Below are 23,087 nucleotides of genomic sequence, written 5' to 3'. Positions count from 1 at the left end.
GTGTCACAGAGAAAAAAAAATCAATGGTGCTCAACCCTTGATCGATAGATAAACTGGATATTGCGGAACCGTTTGCAATGGTAATTCAAACTATGACAAAGTGACCAATACTAACTGTTTTGAACTGAAAATTAGTACCAATAAGCAAATGAATGAAAACGTTCCCAGATTAAGAATGAGATAGCCGAAAACAAATAATTGACGGTTCAACTTGCAGTCGCAACCCCCACTAAGTCTTGAAAATATGTTTTCATGAATTCTTCCAGGAATGTCTCCATTTGCCTGGAAGGAAATGAACATTTTTCTGGAAAAAAATTAAATCCATGAGATATTTCTGAAGAAAATCCTAGAGTATCCTCTGATAAAACTTTAAGTAAAATTTGAAGTCAGCCTTAAGAATCTCTGAAATAACTCCTAGAATCTTGCGGAACGTATAGAAGATTTCCAAGACAATTTGCTAAGATAATCGAAATAGAAACAATCGAATCTCTGGATAGTGTACCACAGGATTTTCTCAAGAAATTTCTCGAAAACATTGGACAGAATCTTCATAGAAATTTGTGTAGGAATGATTGGAGGAATCATTGAAAAATTTTTTTGTAGTATTAACTAAAGTGGAAACCTAAATAAACTGTTGTTTGTTTAAACATTCCGTTATAAACCTATGTGAATTTCCTCGGAACAAATCTTTTGGAAATCTTTAAGGACATTATAAAGCAAGGCCAAAAATGGCGTCTAACATGACACCTACCGCACTTCCCCTCCTTTCCTCCCCTCTTGCCATACATTTGGTTTGGACAAAAATATGCAAACTTGTGAATCGAATTTTACAGTTCTTACCTTTAGATTGTGATGCGAAACTGCTATAGCTGGCACACATGGTTATATTCTACCTACTGAAACTAAATTTGTTGCACAATTGTAGTTAGGAGACGTAGCTCGTGTGTTTTTCAAATTATGCAAAGTTTCCATTTCTTTCAGCTTCTTCCTCCATTCTTGATGGCATCAATTTAGCAGCAAAGTTCTCACTGTATTTTTACGCATAATTTTAAGGTAAAAATCGATACAAATGTAATCACTACAACCGCGCACATCTAAATTTTCTACAACTTTAATTAAAATACCGGAAAAACCTTGCAAATCGCGTTGAACTGGCTTTATTTTTCCAATTCCGATTTCACTTTTACGGAGAGTAAACACTCGCGACGGTAACTATAAGCAGTCATGTTGTGTGGTAGTATTGGTGACTTTTCCAGCAGTGGGGCCGGAATTGTTTCTAAACAATTTATACAAATTACATATTTTTGCCGTATTTCCGAGACATTGCGCTTCAAAATTTAAAACAATGTGAAGAATGATTTGTTTTCCATTTCAATATATAGGAATAAATCCGGATAAAAATCAAGTTTGAATAACTTTTGAATAATTGAGAACATTCAGAATGAGCTTACCGCAACACTGCCATTTAGCTGGCTAATCAAAACAAACTTTGACAGTTTGTTCTTATGGTGGTATCTGTAACATGATTCTTGTTCTAATGAATACAATCACTATACGGAAAAAAGTTTACTTTACCAACACTCATGCATTTTTTATGTGGCTTCCTTTTATAATGTCCTTAAAAAATGTCCTAGAGTAACAACTGGAGAATTCAGTTGAAGAATTAGTCGAAAAATATCTGCAGAAAATGGTAGGATAGTTTTGGAAATAAGAATCAAAGTGATACCTTAGGAAATTACCGGAGGTAGTAGCTTTGGAGTTCTCAAAGATTTTCAGGAGAAATTCTTCTAAATATATTTTTTTTAATTCCTGGAAGAATATATGGGAGAATTGCTACATCAATCTTTCGAAGAAGGAGATCTGAAATTCTAAATAAAATCTCTATGATAATTCCTGAAGATTTCTTCGGGGAATCTGAGACGAAATTCTTGTGGATCCTGTTGAAGCCATTAAAGTCTCTGAAGGTTTCTTTGTAGTTTGTACAATTTTTCATCAGGATACAATGCAAGCAGAATAAGAAAAAAAGAGACTTAAGAAACCATTTCGGATAAAATAGATCCTTCCATTAAAAATAGAGATCTGTTTTCCTTCACAGCCAATGAGAGTTCTATTTTCCTTATCTATTTTAGATGAAAAATAATTTAACAGCGAAAATTCCGTGAATTTGTGTAGAATTTTTTTCCTTTTTATTGCGCCTAAGTGACCCGGCTAAACACAAAAGTTTTCAGGAGAAACTGAAGATGCTTGAAAAATGTTTCATCGAGCAGAAACAAAAACGAGTGTTCTGTAGAGTGTGAAGTTCTATGAGAATTGTTCTGAAAATCATCAAGCAAGTTCAGCGATGCTTTGATAGATTACATCAAGAGTGATCGCACGTTCATAAATCGCTAGCATCATCCTACTCAAGTATATTACACGATGCAACTGGTGGTAGATTAATCTGTTACTTCATCCAAGATTTTTCAATAATCTTCTAACAATTCTATATAAATGTTCATATAACTTCTCAGGAATAGCTATCAGGAAAGCTCACGGCAATTTTCAGCTATTTTCAAGAAACCATCCATTGATTCATTAAGAAACGCCGTAGAGAAGTGCTCCATTTGATTTTATGACGGTTAAAGAAGTTTCTTGTAGCCATTATTACAGTTAGTTTCCCAGAACTTTCATTGCAGATATTCTCAATCGTTCTTCTTACGAGCCAGAACTTTTGGAGATCATGCATAAACCATGTCACGCTTTAATAAGCATAAAACCTTATCGTACCTTCCATCCTCCATTAGAATAAGAAGAACATTGATTGTGTTTGCATGTATGTTAAACAGATCATCTTTGCTGTTACTTCAATAGGGCCTAACTGACAACAGCGATTTCTCTGCATCCATCCTCTCTTTTGCTAATTAGTTCGCTAAACTAGATAAATCTTTTCATGCTACAGCACAAGAATATATTACGAAAAGATAATCAGTTTTTACAATAACGCAAAGAGAGCAACGATAAAGAGAAATCGATGAATGCAGATAGGCCTTTATGAAAAAACAATAAAGAGATAAATAATTTAGAGTGCCCTTTGAAGGTCCAAGCAAGCGAGTTCAGTTTTTGCGACGCCGAAGTGATTTTTTTCTCGTTGCACGCGTTTTGTTTTCTGGGCGGTGCTCTTTGAAGGCCGAAGCAAGCGAGTTCGGTTTTCGGGTAGCCGGAGTGATTCGTGCAATTCGAAGCAAAACGGTACAAACAAATACCGTTTTGCTTCGAATTGCGCGTCACCAGAGTGACTTTTTTTGTGTGCACCGTTTTGCTTCGAATTGCCGGACGCTTCAAAAGCCAGACACCTTGTATATTGTCTCATTTTTTGTGATGTTTAGTAAGTGTTGCTGTATAATTTTTTTCACAGCTTGTTTTTAAAAGTTAATTTTAACCTAGGACAGGACGTGACAGCTAAACTAAGACTGCCCCGTTGTTTTTCAGTCGATAACCCTGACGATACAAATCTTGTGAACAAATTCAAATATCAAGGATCATAATTAGATTGTTTCTTGCACACTTCATTCATTTAGTGCAATAGAGGGTGCTAGCTTTTTAAAATATCAGGTTAATATTCAACATTGGCGATATTTGTTAAAAAAAAAATTACGCAATTTCCATTATGTTGCTCTCGATTGAGTAGTTTTATTTATTTCAGCATTATGGGAACACATGCGGTAAACTTAACATCGAATTAAGATTGATTTGTGACAACAAGACTTAACGAAAAATTTCAAAACTTTTGATGAAAACTCTAATTTATTAACTAGCAAACGGCTGGGCTAGCAAAAAAGTGCCCTGTTGCAATCGAACTTAACGGTGAGGAAGTAGGCCTTTGCCAAGTCGACCAATGAGAAGTGATCTTTTTTGACAGGCAATTGGTTTCGTTTTTGTACTTTGACCTGACACGTTTTGTCTTAGATTTTAACCTGAGAGAGACTCGCGAAGAGGAAAAATATCAACGTCATATGCAGCCCAGATTCCCCTCTCACGAAACGTCAAATGCAGCCCACCGTTTTTATGGCTGAAAAAGTGAAAAGTATTGTGTTCAAAGAAAACTGTTATTAAAACCCTCAGTCGGCGGAGCAGTTTTTTCCAAAGTTGATGATAAATCTAAGCAGAAGATTAATTATTTCAAATGTCTGCTACGTTTGCTGGCATGAAATTTCACTCAAATGGCTATTTATGATTCGATGTGATGCAAACTTAATGATTTTTTGCTGAGAGGTTCATGTGAGGATTTGAACAGCATGCGCATAATTGGTATGCGCATGCGCATAAATGGTATGCACAAAGTGGAATAAGAAAAAAACTCAGCAATCACAGAAAAAGAAGACCGTCTTCGCGAGTCTCGTCTCAGATTTTAACTATCAATGAATCGCAGTAGGCTTAAAATAAGTTAAAATAAGAACAAATTGCATGTCAAGTTGTCTGCTAATTTTCTAGCCTGGTTAACAGTTTCCTGAGAATGGTGCTCGGATATATGTCCGGTGTTTTGCTAGTCAGTCGCTTTCGTAAAAAGTGATATTCATAACGAGGAAAGTGTATTTTCCCAAACACTAGTGAAGTTTACTGAATAAACGCGATTAAATGTTGCAATTTATATTTCAATTCCAGTGTTCGGATTACAAAACATGATAATCAGCTGCTTCAAAACCCGGAAAAAAATGTGCCTTGATTTGAACCAATATGATCAAAAACAGCTATTTGATGGTCACAGAAGTGTTCCCTAGAACCTCCAAGCAAAAAAACTCAAGCGGTGCATTTCGATTTGTATTTATTTATTCGAAAAAAAATTTGGCCTGTTGAATAATAGATGTTGCATGTCGTGATATCAAGTGCGGCAAAGGATGTGAGTTGTGTAATTTACCCTTATCTTTCAAATAATTTTTGACTGTATAATAGTGAATTTGATTGAAACTTAAACCGGAAACTAGTGAAAGTGTTCAAGAAAAATTGCGCAAAATGAGATTTGACTGGAATATTGATTAAATTTATGAGCATTTCAGTTAAATGAAAGTGTCAGGATAAAGAAGCAAATGTGTCCGTAATATAAATCAGCTTTAAAACGATGTCCAGATTTCGAAGCAATCCTTATCTTGCTATAATGCATAGCAATGATCGTTGTTAAAACACATTATAGCTTAAATATGTTCACGAATTTGCTGATAAAATTCAAGTTTGAAGCTACACTTCTGCTTAGGTGTTCGGGTTTCGAGATAAAACGGTATTCCAAGCATGTTGATGAAGTAGCTTATTTACAGGAACAGAATATGTTTAGTGAGTTATATATTTTTTTCATTAAAGTGAATCCTGATCATGCTGCTTTAAAACGCTCCTCACTAACAAATTTCTTCCTGTGACAACCATGGAGATGCAGAGGTGATCTCGGTCTCTAGTAAAAATGGATGTCACACACATAATCCTTCCTTTTCCCGATGATCGTAAGGACGTGGCCGGCGCCATTATTGACTTTATAATATTCGGAATTCTCGAAAGAGTACATTGAAGCTACTCCTAAGCTACATCTGTTGATTCCTTGACCAACTTCGATTATTCTGGTCAATCACGGAATAGCAACTACGAATTGAACGGTCATCACACATCGTGGAATTCGTGAATTTCACCGTAATCTCAACAACTTAACAGTTCAATGAAATAAAACACCGTAATTCCGTCGAAATTTTACGGATTCCGATTATTTTTCGGAACTGTTCAGCTGTTGAGATTTTACAAGAATCAAGCTTTCATCCGGTTTTGTTTTTCTTTTTTATTTTGGATAGTGGGTAGGACAATCCTTTGACTGTGCTACCCAGGTGTTTTGTCCTACCCACTCCCCGCTCCACTCGTACAGATCATCAGATCTACAAACGTAAGTAGTGATCTCTCGAAGCTTAATGAACAACATTTATACTCGATCATGCTAAGTACTATCCTTCTTATACGACAATCACTTCCTTCAAATTCTGGACGACATGAAGTGAATTTCAGTATAGTGCGGCTTATTTTTCAATAGTTCTCAAAACCAAAAAGTCGTGTGCTCTTCTGAATCAAAACACATGAAAAGAGAAACTTCGAAATTTGAGCCAAAACCATCTACATTTAGAGGTGGCACAAGCGATTTGAAGGTGAATTTTCAAATTATAAAATATGAGCTTCCGTGAAGTATACATAACATTGTTATTTTTCAACCAATTTTGAAACTTTTTGCATCATTTCCTTCAAAATTAAATATATAAAACTATGTTGAGCACCAAATTTGTCTAAAATTAAAATAAGTTTTAATTCAAAGTAGTTTACTTGAAATTTTTCCTCATTTTACTAAAAATTTAATCACTATTTTACCACAACTAAAACCGATTTCTAATATTTTCACATGCTTTTGAAGCTAATTTAATTGTTTTAGAACTTTTAAACAACATATTTCACTAAAAACCTGTTTAGATCAATAAAATAAAAAAAAACTGCACGAAAATATGATAGTTTTAACGGAAAATGCGAGTTTTTTTTCGATTTTTTTCCAGTATACAAATGAAACTGGTTTTTCTTATTTGTTAAATCTATGGAAAAGAACTTCGCAACAATTTATAACTAATTTTGGAATACAATATTTTTGCATTCGTTAAAAACTATATGCACTATTTAACTCGTAATTTGAACAAGATGTCTTATAAACTGAGGTAAAGGAAAAATTAAATTTGCGGCAGAAAAACTTAAATAATCCAAAGAAATTTTATTTTTCAATTCAAAAATCATGTTTTTGGTAGTTTTTGTTGAACAACTAAGTCAAAACCATTTTTTTTAGAATAATGGGTTGTATGATCAGTTTTAAAACAACTGAATTTGCTTCCAACAAACTTAAAAAGATTTGAAATTGCATAAGTATTTATGACGTTATGGTCAACCAAACACATTTTTTTGTAAAATGCCGAATATAACTTGTTGAAAACTATTTTAAACTAAGACAAGCTTCGGTTTAAGATCAAATTGATGCTCAATAAGGTTTTCATAAATTTAATTTTAAAGATAATGGTGCTAAAAGTGTATAAATTGGTTAGAAAATAACAAAGTTATGGTGACTTAACTGCAGGCCATTTTTTATAACTTGAAAATTCGAATCTATGACATTTGGTCGAATGACATTTAGTTGAATGACGTTTGGTCGAAAGTACATTTGGTCGAACGGACATTTCCTCGAATGGACATTTGGTTGGAAAGGTTTAGTTGCAACACAAAGCATAAGGTATTCGGACGAACCGAAATTTCGTGGAAAGGAGAATGGTCAAATTTAAATAAGATGGAAACGAAGTTTTACGTTTAATCTGACTATCGTCGAGAATAACATAATACAAGAGTGATTCAATTCGAGATAAGCTGATCTCAAATAAAAGCAAGCCAACTTTTATCGCCTCAGTCCACACGTCTTCCCTCACCCTATACATAGGATTAGCACAATATTCATTTTTAATAATTCAAAGCTTCTACTGCAAACACCCGAGGTCATCAACATTGCCAGCAAAGCCTGCTTAAGGAATTTATTAAGCTGTAAGTCACAATAAGCCAATTGGCCATAAATAGAGTTACCTAACCTAGACACCTAACATTCACTTCGCCATAAAGATTTTCTTTAAAGCAAATATCTCCTGCCGTTTTAATTATGATCTCCGCATTCAAAAATCTTACCCACGTCTGTAAGCTGCAAGACCCGCAATTCAATCCCAAGAACTCTTTCTGAATGCTTCTATCAGATGAAGATCAGCAGTTCATTACGAATAACGATGCCATTTCAGCAGAATAATAAATAATAAAATCATTATGTTCACATTGTTGAATCATAAAATAACTTGTTAAGCAGTTTTTCAAAGAATGATGATATTTTCAAAGAATTATAAATCCACTTGTACTAAAAAAATACTCCTAAAAAGTTCATTTGAATAATAATTCTAGATGTTGGCATTACTTCAAATAACAAATAAGAAGATGTATGAAGTAAAAAAAAAACAGATTACATGAAATGTTCCATTTTTTGTTCAACAACAGTTAATGATTAAGATTATTCAAAACAACACGTTATCTTACCAACTTTGTAAAGCTTAGAACTATAATTTTACTGAATGATCTTTCAACAAACCGTTTTAAAATAAGCTTTCAACCGAATTTCCGTTCAACTAAACTTCATTCGACCAAAATAAGCGTTCCAAAGCAATTCGATCAAACGTCCTTTCGAACAAATGTACTTTCGACTAAATGTCATTCAACGAAATGTCTTTAAGTCAAAATTCACCTTCAAGCGAATAACTTAATATTTTTAGCACAAACTATGAGATTTCTCTTTTAATATAATTTTAAGTCATAAGAGCGCACGAATTTTATGTTTTGAGAACTTTTGAAAAATATACAGCACCCTAATGTTCAGCCTTGTATTCAGCTTTGTCTTGACCCAGACAACCAAAATGTACGCATAACGAAATCACCTGGAGGCTTTGTATGTGCAAAATGTCACCTATAAGATGTCGCGAAAAGGCTTTCTACGTACAAAAGTGGAGGCGATATGCGTGCATATATTATGTGATGAATAATAGCATACAATGCGAGTGTATAAATTTTCTACCGAAATAACTTGTGATCTTATGCGACTTAGCTTATGATAACAAATGTTCATTTGACAGCTGCTACGGAATGATTCGACTTACTTTGTACGAGTGTACGAGACGAAACAAAATGTACTAATGAACTTAGAAAAGAAGCGTTTTATGCGATGAAACTCATCAGTCTGACGAACTTATCCACCGTGTTTTGCGGGTTTGATGTGATTTGCATGAGTAAACGAGTTATTACGTGCACTTTTTTGCGACTTCTGGTTGTCTGGGGAATTATTTGAATATTCGTAATAAATGCAACTTTCTTGCATTTTATTCCATAACAATTCCCTTTTACTGAAGCATAACATTTTCAATATTGTCGGAAGATTTTACCAGTCGTTCTGTCCAGTCCAGTTATACGACTGGGACGAAATTTTACCTCAATTCAATAGTAACATTTTAGTTTCAGCACTTGAGGTTGAATTCATACCCTAATAATCATTAACATTTATCTGCCTTACAACAAACTTGTTATCGAAAAAGGATGACATAATGCTTTAGAAATTTAGAACAAGCAGCATCATACTATTTAAAGCTGATATTTCCGATCCCATCGTTATCGATTTATTGAAAATGCATAGCCCACTATTTAGGGAGCCGGATCCTATTCTTTTTTTATTTATTTATTTATTTTAACATAAACTTTTGATAGAGGGAAAAACCCTTTTGATTGATTTCTTTCGAAATCTTTCTCTGACACTTTTGATTAACTTCGGCAGTGAAGTTTTTTGAAAGCTACAAATTTGGCCTCAATATGCGTCATACTGAAGTGCTTCTTATTGCAAAACTTTCAGGCAATTTGGCCGGGAAAAACCCTCCACGCCAAAGTGAATCATGGAAATGCCTAAGTAGCTCTGCACCCTATATCATATTCTCTGATATTTATCCGAGGTTTAATCTCTTCGAAAAAAAATATCAGAAAAAATATTACTTTTATAAATATAAGTTTTAAAGCCATTTTATTCAAATGCATCGACCAGTTATTGGCTAGATAGTGATGTTTCTCCAAATTTGATACTAATCATGCGCTTAGTTTGAAGTATCCACAGCTAAGATGTTGTTAAATAGAGAAATTTAAAAATATGTAATATTTTTCTTATTCACTGAAACGGAAATATCTCAGCCTCTTAGTTATAAATAGTGCTGATAGAAAGGGCTTTTAGGTTTTGGAATACGAATTGTCCACATATTTGAAATAGAATGTTTATCAAACAATACTTAAAATAAATTAATAGGTTTTGAACGTTTTGTGGACAAGACTATTCAATAATTTCAAAGACTAATACAGCACGAATGCACAATAATGTGCATAGAAAAATAAAGGTAAGGAAAATTGTAGGCTCCAAAACCATGTACACCAAACGTCAAAATATGAATATTTTTTAATTTTAATTTTCATAAATCTAAACGCCGCACACAAGAGTAATTTGGGTAAATCATGGCCAAAAATATTTTTTCCCCTAAATGGTCTGCTCATACTTGATTATTGACTAAAAAACTGTTATAACTCAGTTAGGATTAATTTCGAACCGTTTAAGGACAATTATCCTTATATCAGTGTATGTTCGTATAAAAAAGATGCCGTTGAAGACAAACAGTTTTTGAGTTCATTTTTGATGACCAATCGTTTGAATATTCTAGCAACAGATGGAAAATAGATAAATACAGCATAATTTCATGCGCCTCTAGCTCGCCAAGAGGGTAAGCAATCGACGAATAATTAGAATTTTAACAGTTATTGGATATTCCAGCTCAAACATTTTTTGTAAGTATTCTCAGAAATTTCTTTTCAGAAATTCTTTTTTTTTTTAAAGAATATAATGCAATATTTCATTTGGAATTCATAAAATCAAATTTCTTTTTAATGAAATAACAAAATTGACTGGTACGTTTTATCTGAACCTTTTTCTCCATGCATTTTGCAAAAAAAAAAAATATGTATGCCTCATTTGCACAAAAAAATTTGATCCAAAAATTTCAAGATGTCACAAACGGATTATTTTGACTCTAGATATTTTTTAAATGTGAATCGCGTCAACAAAACTAAAAGTCAGCCTAAGCCCATCAGTCTTAGAATTAATGAAAAAGTAGACGAATATTCGTAAGAGTTCCTTCATAATTAGGCAGAAATTTTACAGCTGGAACAACTCCTATTTCCTTGAATATAAAATCATGTTATTTATTAGTTCTTCTTCTTGGCATTAACGTCCTCACTGGGACAGAGCCTGCTTCTCAGCTTAGTATTCTTATGAGCATTTCCACAGTTATTAACTGAGAGCTTCCTTTGCCAAAGTTGCCATTTTCGCATTCGTATATCGTGCGGCAGGTACGATTATACTTTATGCCCAGTGAAGTCAAGGAAATTTCCGTTACGAAAAGATCCTGGACCGACCGGGATTCGAACCCAGACACCTTCAGCATGGCTTTGCTTTGTAGCCACGGTTTCTAATCACTCGGCTAAGGAAGGCCCCTATTGCTTATTTCATCCAATTTTCATACACAACTTTCAAGTCCATTGAGAATCCTTTAGATAGTCATTTCTGAAATTTGGGACCATAAAACTCCATGAAAAGGACTTTACTGCCATTTTTTTTCAAACGATGGCGTTCACGAACTTTGTTGACTATTGTTGGTTCGAGTGTTGTGAAGATTTTTTTTGCGTTGAAAAATGTTTATTTCTATGAAAATAATGTAAAAATCAAGAATCATGTACGGTACGATAAAGACAAACATTCAAAAACAGCCTAAAAGTTTGTTAGGATGCCTAAACTACATCTCCAAACCAGATTTTACCATCAAAACTCGTACCAATGAGTATCACATTCGTATTTAGGGAGCCGGAATTCAGTATGTAGAGTAATTTCAAAAACTTATAATAATTGCATTTACAAGTGATCAATTTCACCCTGAAATGGAATCCCCCAGTTTTTATTTGAGAGATTATTTTAAGCACCACATTTGTTAGAAAATTTCTGTGCATGAGCCAGTGAGGTTAACCGTCGTACTTGTTTTCCTGTATTTAGTTGTTTGACATTGCCAACATTAAAGAGAACAGATAAAAAAAAACGGGAATAATTATTCATTTCAACTGAAATAACGATATTTCTGAAAACCTATTAATGTTACTTCAAACTCTCCCATATTTACTATAGACCTTCCTTAGCCAAGTGGTTAAAGTGCGCGGCTACAGAGCAAAGCTATATTGAAGGTGTCTGAGTTCGATTCCCGGTCGGTCCAGAATCTTTTTGTAATGGAAATTTTCTTGACTTCCCTGGACATAGAGTATCATCTTACCTGTCACACGATACCGGGTACCCCCGTTGGTTTGACTACATTTAATCTGAACACTTTTCAATCTGTACCCCGCTAATTTGCACATCGTTCAGATTAAAAATGGTTCAAACGTCAGTTAGCTCATAGCACGGAGTGAAGTGAGATGGAACGCTGTGGAACGGAACGCAGAATCAAAACAAAACAGTGAAAGAGGTAACCAGAAACACGTTTCTATGGTGACTAGATGTTCAAATTAAAAATGAACCCCGATGGTTTGCATGCGGTACCGTTCAAATTAGCGGGGGTGCACGGTATACGAATGCGAAAATGGCAACTTAGTTAATCTCAGTTAATAACTGTGGAAGTACTCATTGAACACTAAGCTGAGAAGCAAGCTCTGTCGCAGTGAGGACGTGATTTCAAGAAGAAGAAGAAAAAGAAGAAGAAGAAGTTAAAAAAAAACATGAAGTTTTAAACCATGGCACCATTGTGTGTCTTACAAAGCATCTCTTTTTATTTTAAAAATTTGCAAAATCTGATTTGGCGATGTCATGTGTAAAAATTGTGATATACGTTATTTATGAGATTAACGATTTTACTTAAGTCACTTATGCAAATGAAAGAAAAATATTTTAATTATAATTTTCTCGTATATCACATTGTACAAACGTATTGAGAGCATGCATTTCAATTGGGTAAGGATAGAAGGTTTTTGAAGAGCGGGCTAAAATATTCGAAAAAAATGATAAAAATTGATATTTTCAAAACGCTTAAAATTTCAAGTGCGGAAATATGCGGAAGAGTTTTATGCTGTAACTGATAGATAACATATGTAAGTTTCACACTGTGGACGAAACTTTGCCGGATATTGCCGTATAAGATAACTTTTTCAATACTGAAGTTTACGAAAAACGAATAAATGTTTGTTGTGCAAAATTGCCTTGAAAATAAACAAATAAAAAATATTTTTTGCAAAATTTTATGCAGAAACTCTTTTTGTATTCATAAACAAAAAGTTCAGTAAGAAAAGTTTGTTTGTTTTGGAAAAATGTCCACATGGAAACAATAATTCTGATTATATAATATAAAAACATGAAAACAACATTAAAAAATCTGCTATTTTGAACTCTTTTAACATATTTTTTAGAGCTTTTTGACATCTTTTCAATGTAGCCACAACATGCGGCATACTATTAGCTATCTTTAAAATATATAGCGGGGTCAAAAATCTCAATTTTTCAAAATCTAATTTGTTCTAGGTGCTCCTCTGTGGCGCCGCAACTTCTGAACCATAGTGAGTAATTCTCGCTGAAATCAGGCCGCCATCGGCACCCATCGTTAAAATTCAAATTTTATGTCAACGATCGCTGGTATATCCAAAAATTAAAACTAATCTGATTGTTTTTTCAATGGATGTCTTATAATTCAACACGATGAGCGCTAAGATGGTTTTTTTTTCTAGTTAAAAAAATCAATTTTCTGGTTAAAAAAATCAACCGCTTTAAACCAAGATGGCCGTCAGATTTGTTCACCTAAATTAATGCTCTAATTCTTTACTCGACTCCAAGAAAACACTAACCAAAGAAAACTTATTTCTTTGTTGTACAACAACAAATATAAAAAAAGGGCTTTATCGAAAACTGTTGAGCTAGCTAGCGTACGAGAGGTCAACCAATTTGCTCAGTATAGAAAGTTGATATGCTGCACATAAATGCTATATAAAATCATATCTTTCTATCTAAAGTTGACAACCATGACTTTTCGAACATCGATTTTTTTCTCTGGAACACCCTATCCCTCATTCTTCAATCGCAGCCTGGCGGAGAAAAGCGAAAAGCAAGAAGCCAAAGGAGAAAACGTTTTTTTCTTCGCTGATCGTTCTCGCTTATGAAGGCACATTAATGGTTCTAATTACACCTGCTGCCGCTGCGCGAGCATTGCGGAATCAATGAGCAACATAACTACCTTGCTATTAGGGAAAAAAACGATTTTTTCGGTTCAAGATCGCTCGCTGACCTGGACTTCTATTAGAATCTCCATCGGTTTCTCAATTGCCGAAAAATGTGGCGATCGGTGCAATGCAAAAAGTCCATGGCACGATCAACAGCATGAGTAAGCTATTTTGCTATTGATGGCAAATTTGCGCGATTAGCGAATTAACATCCGTATAATGATATGCAACCCTATAACAATCACGAAAGGCTGTTAGATGGCGATTGATTTTTTTTCTGCAGCGCTAAAAGGGTTTTGTCGATTGTCATCTTGGACATCCGTGGTTGATCGATTAGCAAGGAATTATGAAAATCATATTTTAGTCGCCTAGTCATATTTACTCAACTTTGACTGGGTTCGTGAAGGTGACATTTTCCTAATACATTAAGAAGGTTAAAACGGCACCGAACGAATTTACTTCTTTCTCTACTATTTAGGAGTAACAAAATTAAATGCAATTCCATTTGATGCTGTTCACTGGGTATGTTTGAATTTGTCCACCGGTTTTTCTCGGTATTGGCAGTGGTGCATTATTGGAAAAAATCGGTTTAAAAGATTTTCATCGTTATCCAGAATGTTACCTCCTTTACCCCCTTCCTACCATTATACAGTCATCCCTCCATGAGTCGATGTTCCATTACTTGATATCGACTCATGGAACCATACTAAAAACATAAAATCATGGTTACTATGATGGTCCCTTCAAACAGCTTTCCAAAGAATAGCTGTTCCATGACTCGATATTTCCATGAGTCGATAGTCCCTTCAATATCGACTCATGGAGGTTTGACTGTATATTATAAAGACCATATTTCTTTGTACAAGTTAGTATAAAAATTCTAACTTTAACATAAACAAGACAACTTACACCGTCTTCAGACTGGATATTACTAACACTAGACAACGGGTACAGATCCTTTGACAGATACGCGTGATTCAATATCACCTGTAAGGTAACTTTGTAACTTTGACCGAAGATAATGGGATTCGAACCACTCACTATACGTTTAAATGACTAACGCTGCTAACCGCACGGTCACGAAGCCCATAACTTTCCCAGTATGTGACTATTGATACAGGAGGCGTGTTTAAACGTTGTTCTAGATGTACTCTTACCAAAATTCTCAGGCCACGTGATTTTAGTTTATTGCTTATTTAACATTTTGATATACATAACTCCATCATTTTTGAAGATAACTCAAAAACTACCATACGAGATTACGCATCATCCCATTTCATGTATCGTGTCGTCTACTTGATTAACGGCAGCGTTTTAGCTGTGCAAACATGCGTTTAATTAAGTAGAACGTAATATTTTGAAGAAATAATTCATCACTCGTTGGAAGTTATCCAACGGCTGCAGTAAGTAATGACTGACATCTGTCACTACGCACTCACTCATCTCAGAAGCACAAGCATGCGGAGGCGCCCACTCATCAAATTACTGCAAAATTCAACGTCTAGTTAAACAACCTTGTGATATATATTCCCCGCCGCATAGAAACGTAAAAGTTTTGGCAAGCTGTCGTTGACTCTTCATGAGAAATGATCGTCACCATAAGTAAAAGACGTTGTTGCTCTGAATTTTTTCCGAGAACACAATGCGTGTACACCACCCAATCAATGATTCCGATCCGGCTCGGAGCTCGGTTTTAACTCATTTAACGCCTCAGTTGCGACACGTGCCGATTCGCACGCTTGTAATGTCATCCGAAATGTTTAACCCCCGCTATGCCAAGCCTGCCGTAAATTGATTTATGACGACAAATGAGGCTCACAAACATGAGCTGCAACAGCTGGACACCTGTGGGGAGAGACGTTCGTTTCGGTGCAAGTGCCCTCCCGCATGATGCACACATTGGAGTAATTGTGCCAAATATCTGGTCATAAGTCGATACTTATGTCTATTTTGTATTTTTAGGTACCTTTTATTTGAGATAAGGTACCCCGGGGCAAGTGAGAATCCGGGGTAAGTGGGGCGTTTCGTCATAGCTCAACTAGGAAAAGTTTTTCATGGGGGTATTCTTCTAGAAAGTTGAAGATACAATGACGAGGAATGTGTTTAGTACTGAACATATTGTTATTTTTATTACCATGTGGTTCATGTAACAGTTGTCAGTTCAGCGCCATTTTCAACTTGCATGACAAATTGTGACACGTTTCACGTCTTGCATTGACTCGCAAAAAATAAATGTGTTTTAAATCGAGTTTCCATCAGAAAGCTATACTTTTTAGTATTATTACAAGCTGCTAACGATAAACCAGTATTTTGTTTTCATTTCATATGAAATTTTCGATGGTCTATCTTACCCCAAAATATATTTGTACCTGGGGTAAGTGGGACCTATCAAAACAAAAACCAGAATCAAAACTTTTCGTACACGTTTCTTACATTTTGCTAGAGAGTAGCACTAAAACATTCAAACAATTGATTTATATCAAAAAAAAGATCAACCTCAAATTACGTAATTGCATAAAAGGGAGGAGAGAAGTGTTATTTTTCCTTATTTTTTAATTATTTTTTAATTTTTGAAATACGATTTCAAAATTGAACAAACACACAGCTGAAATTTGAAATGCATCATGAGAACGATTACTTTTCTATGTTATTTGAACTTTATTTATTATTTCTACCAAAATTAAGAAGTGATGGAAAACAATTCCATCCCATAAAGTGGGTTTCTGCCATGCATAGAAATAATAACAAAACATATTTATAATTTCGTCAATTATTGATTGTTTATGTGCTACATTTCAATTAACAACTTTTAAATGATATATTTTGAACATGTTTAATTCCTCTTTACGCTTTTATTGAGGAATTTTCAGTTTATATTAAATGTGCGGTGACATAATAGACATAACAAAGGGTTTATTCCTAAAACGTAACGTATTTTATGGTTGATCTCTAATGTACATCAAATATGTACTTAAAATTAAAAATCTATGACTTATCAATCCTATTATTGTGATGGTTGGCTTACTGATGTGGATTGACGCATGGAACTGGATGTGTCCCACTTGCCCCGCTTAGCGAGGTAACTGCGTCCATTGGTTCATTCTAAAACTTTCTTCCAAGGTTTTCACAATTTCGAAATTATTTGACTAGTTTCATGCACACACCAGCAAATATGTTGCCAAAACGTGATTGTGTTGTTGGATTTGAAAAATATTGACATTTGAAAATTTTATTAAACAATTTGTTTGAACTATCGTTTTTTTCGTTCCCACTTGCCCCGCGGTACCTTACTTGAATTATACCTTACGGTGGTAATGTTGTAAATATAACTAATTAACCGGATTGTTTTCCTGGAACAGTTTCCTGAAATTTGAGTTTCCTTTCTCATATTATTTTATTTACTTATAAAGAAAATCTGAAAAAAAAACAATTTCGTCAGAGTATATTTTTAAGGTGATTATAAAACGAAGCTAAACTTTGAATTTTCAAGTGCATAAGACTGGAGAATCTGTCAACAATTCGCGTTGAAAATCAATCAAATTACTTGCTTGCTGGTGCTGACCAATGGGATAAATTTTCAACACTAAGCGCTGATTGGTTTTCAAGTGTTGTGCTCTTGAAAATTTGTGATGGCTTCGTTCTATAATCACTATAACCAAAGATGCTAGGTTTCATAGAAATATGTGCAATTTCCTATCTATATATCAATAAAAATGGAATGGTGTTTTTATGTCACGAAATGGCTTACGAACGGGTTAGCGGATTTGGATGATTCTTTCTCCATTTTGTTCGTCAAGGGTTCCGACGTGTTTGTGTGTATAAAAGTTCCAGGACATTCACCGGGAAAGCCGGAAAAACGACAGTGAACGGAACTGTCATTTTGTATAGGACGGTTCGTAGCGGTTTTCATCAGCCTACTTGATGGCAAGACGAAGTTTGCCGGGACCACTAGTTAATTATAACGTTCAACCAAAGACGAAATAAAGACCTCCATGTTCTTTGCAGTTGGCTTTAATTGTATCAAAGACAAATTAAAGACCAACATGTCCCTTGCAGTTGCCCAACATTTTATGGCTCATAAGGTAATTTAGAATGCCGTGAAAAGTGTACAGCAGTGTCAAAGTTGGGCACCTTTTGCACTATTGAGGGACCAAATGCAGTACTAGAAGTGGTACCCATTCAGAACCCGACTACTAGGGTAATTCGCCAATTGTTGAACGAAAAAATCAAGAATTTATTCCTGTAATCTCAAGCCATAGCAAAATTTGATGTTTGCAAATCTAATGAATAGCTTACTACTATAGATCAAATATTACAAAAGCTGAATATCTAATGTGAATGGTATTCTAAGAATATTCGTTAGATATCATTGTATCGAAGTAGACCGTCATTGAAATTTGTGATGGGCATCGATGATTGTGGCTAATTCGTCTCATGGTTGCAAATTAAAAAAAAAAAACACTTGGTTCTGCACTGACATAGCTGAAAAAGTATCAGCATACTTTCTGCATGTAAACGCAAGTAGTGATACTTTTCTGAAACAATATTACTTATAATGACTGAGTTTTATCACTTTTAACTTGCAAGCTGCAAAATCAACATGGCTGCCAAAACGAATGACGGGCTACTCAGCCTTAATATCACTTTTAGATCAAAATTTGCTATTGCTCACCTTTTTTTCCCTTGCTCAGGTTCACATATTACGTAACTTTTGTTGAAACGTTAAAAAAAACGGGATTTCAACCCCTCTACCGGCAGCTTCATTTTTTACCGCTAAAAAATATTCAAATCGCAATAACTTTTTTGTTTCTCAATATTTTTGCACCATTCTTTCACAAGTTCTCAAAAAACTCTTCTAGCTTTCGAATGTGTGTCGATATTGGTAATTGGTCATCTGAATTCCTTGGGGGACCGACGCGTAGCCATAACCTACGTAAATATCTCAGGCTACAGATTTTTTATCGTATTCGGTTATTCACTCCTCGAAATGATATATTAATGCGAGTATGCTGTGAAAAATGAAGGAATTTGGTGCAACCGTCTTTGAGTAATGAGCATTTACAGGGTGATTACTAATTCCTGTCGCTGTCAGTAAAGTAAATGATCGTAGATAAAAGATGTATGCATGAATTTTAATTTCCAGTGTACATCCTGTTTTGCATATCTATAAAGTTTGTTTTGACAAAGTAAAGATTAATTTTTGTTTCATTTACCTTAAAAATACCTGAAGGTCGTAGACACAAAAGTCAATTTGGACAAATTGAGTTGTAAGATTGTGAAAAATAATAGAATCGTTCTGGTGGGCTTCGATCCCACGACTCCCAATACGCTAGACTGGGCGCGTTAACCAACTACGCCACAGAACGGGTAACGATTCTGCAGCGCAATCGGCCAACCTGAAACCAAAGTCCGTAGGCACGCTTAGGAGAGTCGAATTGGGCATCTCAGAGAGCCGAAGGAGGTGTAGGATTGTGAAGGAGAAAATGGGGTCGTGACGGACTTTGGTTTCAGGTTGGCCGATTGCGCTGCAGAATCGTTACCCGTTCTGTGGCGTAGTTGGTTAACGCGCCCAGTCTAGCGTATTGGGAGTCGTGGGATCGAAGCCCACCAGAACGATTCTATTATTTTTCACAATCTTACAACTCAATTTGTCCAAATTGACTTTTGTGTCTACGACCTTCAGGTATTTTCAAAATACCGTCGGCTGGTTAAGCCGTAATAGACATGACAACCCTAGTTGAGTTATTTACCTTAGTTTTTAGCCATATGTGTTGTTTTAAAGGCATTGCAACTGACACGCACGTTTTCCACATATTTGTATTTTTGACTAAACTCCGCTGGAAAAATTGCCTGATTGAAACAGCATGTTACCACAATCTTTAAGACTAACTAGGAAATAGCATAAAAATGATTATGGAAAATTTTAGCAAAAAAATATGTCATTTTTGGTTAAAATATATGCTTTTGACTAACGTTTGTGTTAACTGTAATGCTTCTGAAACCACGCAAGTGGCTGGAAATTGAGGTAAAAATAATAATATGTTATCTATGTATAGCGAAGATAAATGTACTAGATGTCCAAAACTGGATATGGACTGGTAATTAAAAATCATACAACCATATTTTTTCTATGATTACTTATTTTACTGACAGGATATAGTAATCACCCTGTATGTTTCGGGTACCACCCTGGACAAATAAAGATCTTGGAAATTCTAAAAAACCTCATATCGTAATTTTCATATTTCTCAAAGAATTCTTCAAATTGTTTGAATATTACATAAAATTAACGCTGTCATGAAAAAATGTGTCATTATAAGGATGAAACGAGCTCACCAGTTGATAATCCATCCTCGACTGAACACGGATATCTTTTCGAACTCACACAACGCGAATCGTAAAATTACTCGGCGTGCCGAAAACAAACCGTCTTGCTTGGGCTCTCCGAAGCACTGCCAAAACAATAAAATCTTAGCTTTTACAGCTTGTCAATACATACCAGGGAATTTGAAGGCGTTTAACCATTTCGGCCAAGCAATTGGTCCTGTTACTCCTATATGCAACGACAATGAGCGCGACTGTTTGCTTCGAAACGCAAAATCATAACGTTCCGCTGCGCTGCTATCTGAAAAGGATCAAGTTCATCGAGTAGAGAAGCATACATATCATTAGCCGACGAATTTTAGCCCCCATTCGGAGCACGTGTGGTGCTAGTCAAATGCGGGGCAGTCAAAGAAGAGGAAACGTAAGTGAGGACGGGGTAATATGCACCCCCGGAGGGAAATTTCAACTGCCAATTTCGCTCAAACTCTAGCTATTTTCCAAATGCTAATGATTTTTGCTGTCAAATGGTGAATGCATCCTAATATAATTTCTGACATCGTCAAGTGTTTTTTTACGTCATTGCAAAAAATTTTGCACGCAACTCGTTGCAGAACTCATCGGAATTATTTTACTCGACAAGCCTAGTTGAGTAAATGTACGACTCATGCTGTAAACATCATCATTCTGCAACTTGTTGCGTAAACTTCTATATTGAATTTTCAAACTATCTTGATATGAAAATTGGGGAATGTTTTTCCGTAAGATGCGTTGAAATTGAGAGTGATATCGTATGAAATTATCACATATGAGTAAAATAGCTTTTATCTTAAATATAAAGGCGCGTTTACACCCAGTTTACGCCTAGTCCCCCTGCAAGCACAAGTCGACGGAAATTGATTCGGCGTTAAGCGCTCTCGATGATAATGAGCTTCTCTCCCATGTTTCGAAAAGAGTTGAAATAATTGGCTTTCGGTAGTCAGAAGTCGGAGCTCGTGATTTTCTATGGGGCTCAGCTGGCTCTCGGAAGCCCCATTAGGTGACCATTGGCCTGCGGAAAAAGTTTCTTTGTTTTTGGAAAAAGTTGACAAAACAACTATCAGAAGGGATCTACCAGTAAGATTATGAAATAAGGGGGTGTGGGTGCAGCCCACAATGCAAAATTTATCACTGGAGAGGGGAACTTTTACGAGTCAGCCGGCTTCAGTTGTGAGAAGAATGGGAAAACTTTGCAAAAGTTTTGCCGCAGAATGAAAATCACTGGTTTGGCAATACTTATGGAGGTGATTGTATGGCGTATTTGATTTTCCTCGCTTGACAGAAATCTGAAGTAAATAGCTTCGACAACAATTTTTGGCAAATGTATTGCTGGGGACTGTGATTTTGAGAGCTAAAGATGTCCTTGTGAACATGAAAGAGATTCGATTTGGAAGGCGCCGTCGACAATAAATATCATGCTTTAGATGTGATTTCACTCGAAAACCACATGAAACATATAAGTTTGCCATTCCTGAAGTAAAAGATGTTCTGAAAAACTTTTAAATTTCATTCAAATTCATACATTTGCTCCCGTTACTACTTGTTCTGTAAGATATTTACAAAGACAAAGTATTTCAGTGAGAAGACTTTCAAATCGGAATAGCAGGAAAAAAAATAGGAATCCCACTGGATTCCATAAGAGCTTGATTAAAAACTAGCATTAAGCTCCCAGTCAAAATAAACTATCATCTTCGAAAACTTGCTAAAACCCCTGTCAAAACTAAACTCGGAATCCCTTTGGAAACCTTTTGAGATTCCCCTTAGGATTCATATAGGACTCATCTTGGTATTCATATAAGAAATCTTAGGAATCCTTTTGGGATTCCTCAGGATTTTTTTTGGGATTCTCCTAATAATCCTCTTGTTATTTCCCCAGGAATCCTCTTGGAATAAATCAAAAGAAATCTTTTTGGGATTCCTCTAGGGATTTTCCTAGGAATCCTCTTGGGATTCTCCTAGGAATCCAATAGGATTTCCATAGAAATCCTTCTGGGATTCCCCTTGGAATCCTTTTAGGATTTCAATTGAATTCTTTTGAGATTCCTATAGGATTCATATATGAGGATTCTTGTGGTTTCCCTTGGAATCCTTTTGGAATTTCCCCGGGAATACTTTTCGGATTTCACTTGAAATTCTCTTGGTATTTCCCCAGAAATCCTCTTGGGATCCCCCTCAAAACCCTCTCAAGAAAATCCCCGTGGAATCTTCTTGGAATTTCTCTTGGAATCCTTTTGAGATTTTCCTTGAAATCCTCTTGGGATTTCCATAGGATTCCTCTTGAGATTCCTATTTCTATTATTTCTCGAAATTCCCCTCGGAGTCCTCTCGGAGTTCTCTCGGAATTCCTATCGCAATCTTTACAGGATCCCTTTTGGGATCATCTTGGGATTCCCCTCGCAATCCTCTTGGGATTCCCCTTGGAATACTCCCGGGAAAATGGAAAATGGAAAATGGAAAATAGAAAATGGAAAATGGAAAATGGAAAATGGAAAATGGAAAATGGAAAATGGAAAATGGAAAATGGAAAATGGAAAATGGAAAATGGAAATTGAAAAATGGAAAATGGAAAATGGAAAATAGAAAATGGAAAATGTTGTTGAAATTTAATGGCAGTGCAACATTTTTATAATACAGATGTATGGAAAGTAATTGTGCTATTAATCATAAAATTGATACTGCTACAAAATGTTTCTCTTTACATACACCATGGCGTCGAATTTAATTCAATCTTTAAAAAAAATCTTTACTTGTCCGCAGCTGCTTGGAAACCCATTTCAAACCCGTTAAACGCTCGGAACAATTATAGAAAACACTTCCCAGTAATCCAGGAGCGGATT

At 35.2% G+C, this 23,087-nt stretch overlaps 1 protein-coding gene across 1 annotated transcript in view; it reads left to right on the top strand.

Moving 5' to 3' along the window:
* The window catches only part of LOC5578924 (pyrokinin-1 receptor), a 290,607-nt gene that overhangs the window by 1,028 nt on the left and 266,492 nt on the right, over positions 1-23,087 (top strand). The window lies entirely within an intron of this gene.

This window comes from Aedes aegypti, chromosome 1 (assembly GCF_002204515.2).
Source record: "Aedes aegypti strain LVP_AGWG chromosome 1, AaegL5.0 Primary Assembly, whole genome shotgun sequence".
Lineage (NCBI taxonomy): Eukaryota > Metazoa > Arthropoda > Insecta > Diptera > Culicidae > Aedes > Aedes aegypti.
This window is presented reverse-complemented; position numbering and strand designations above follow the sequence as displayed.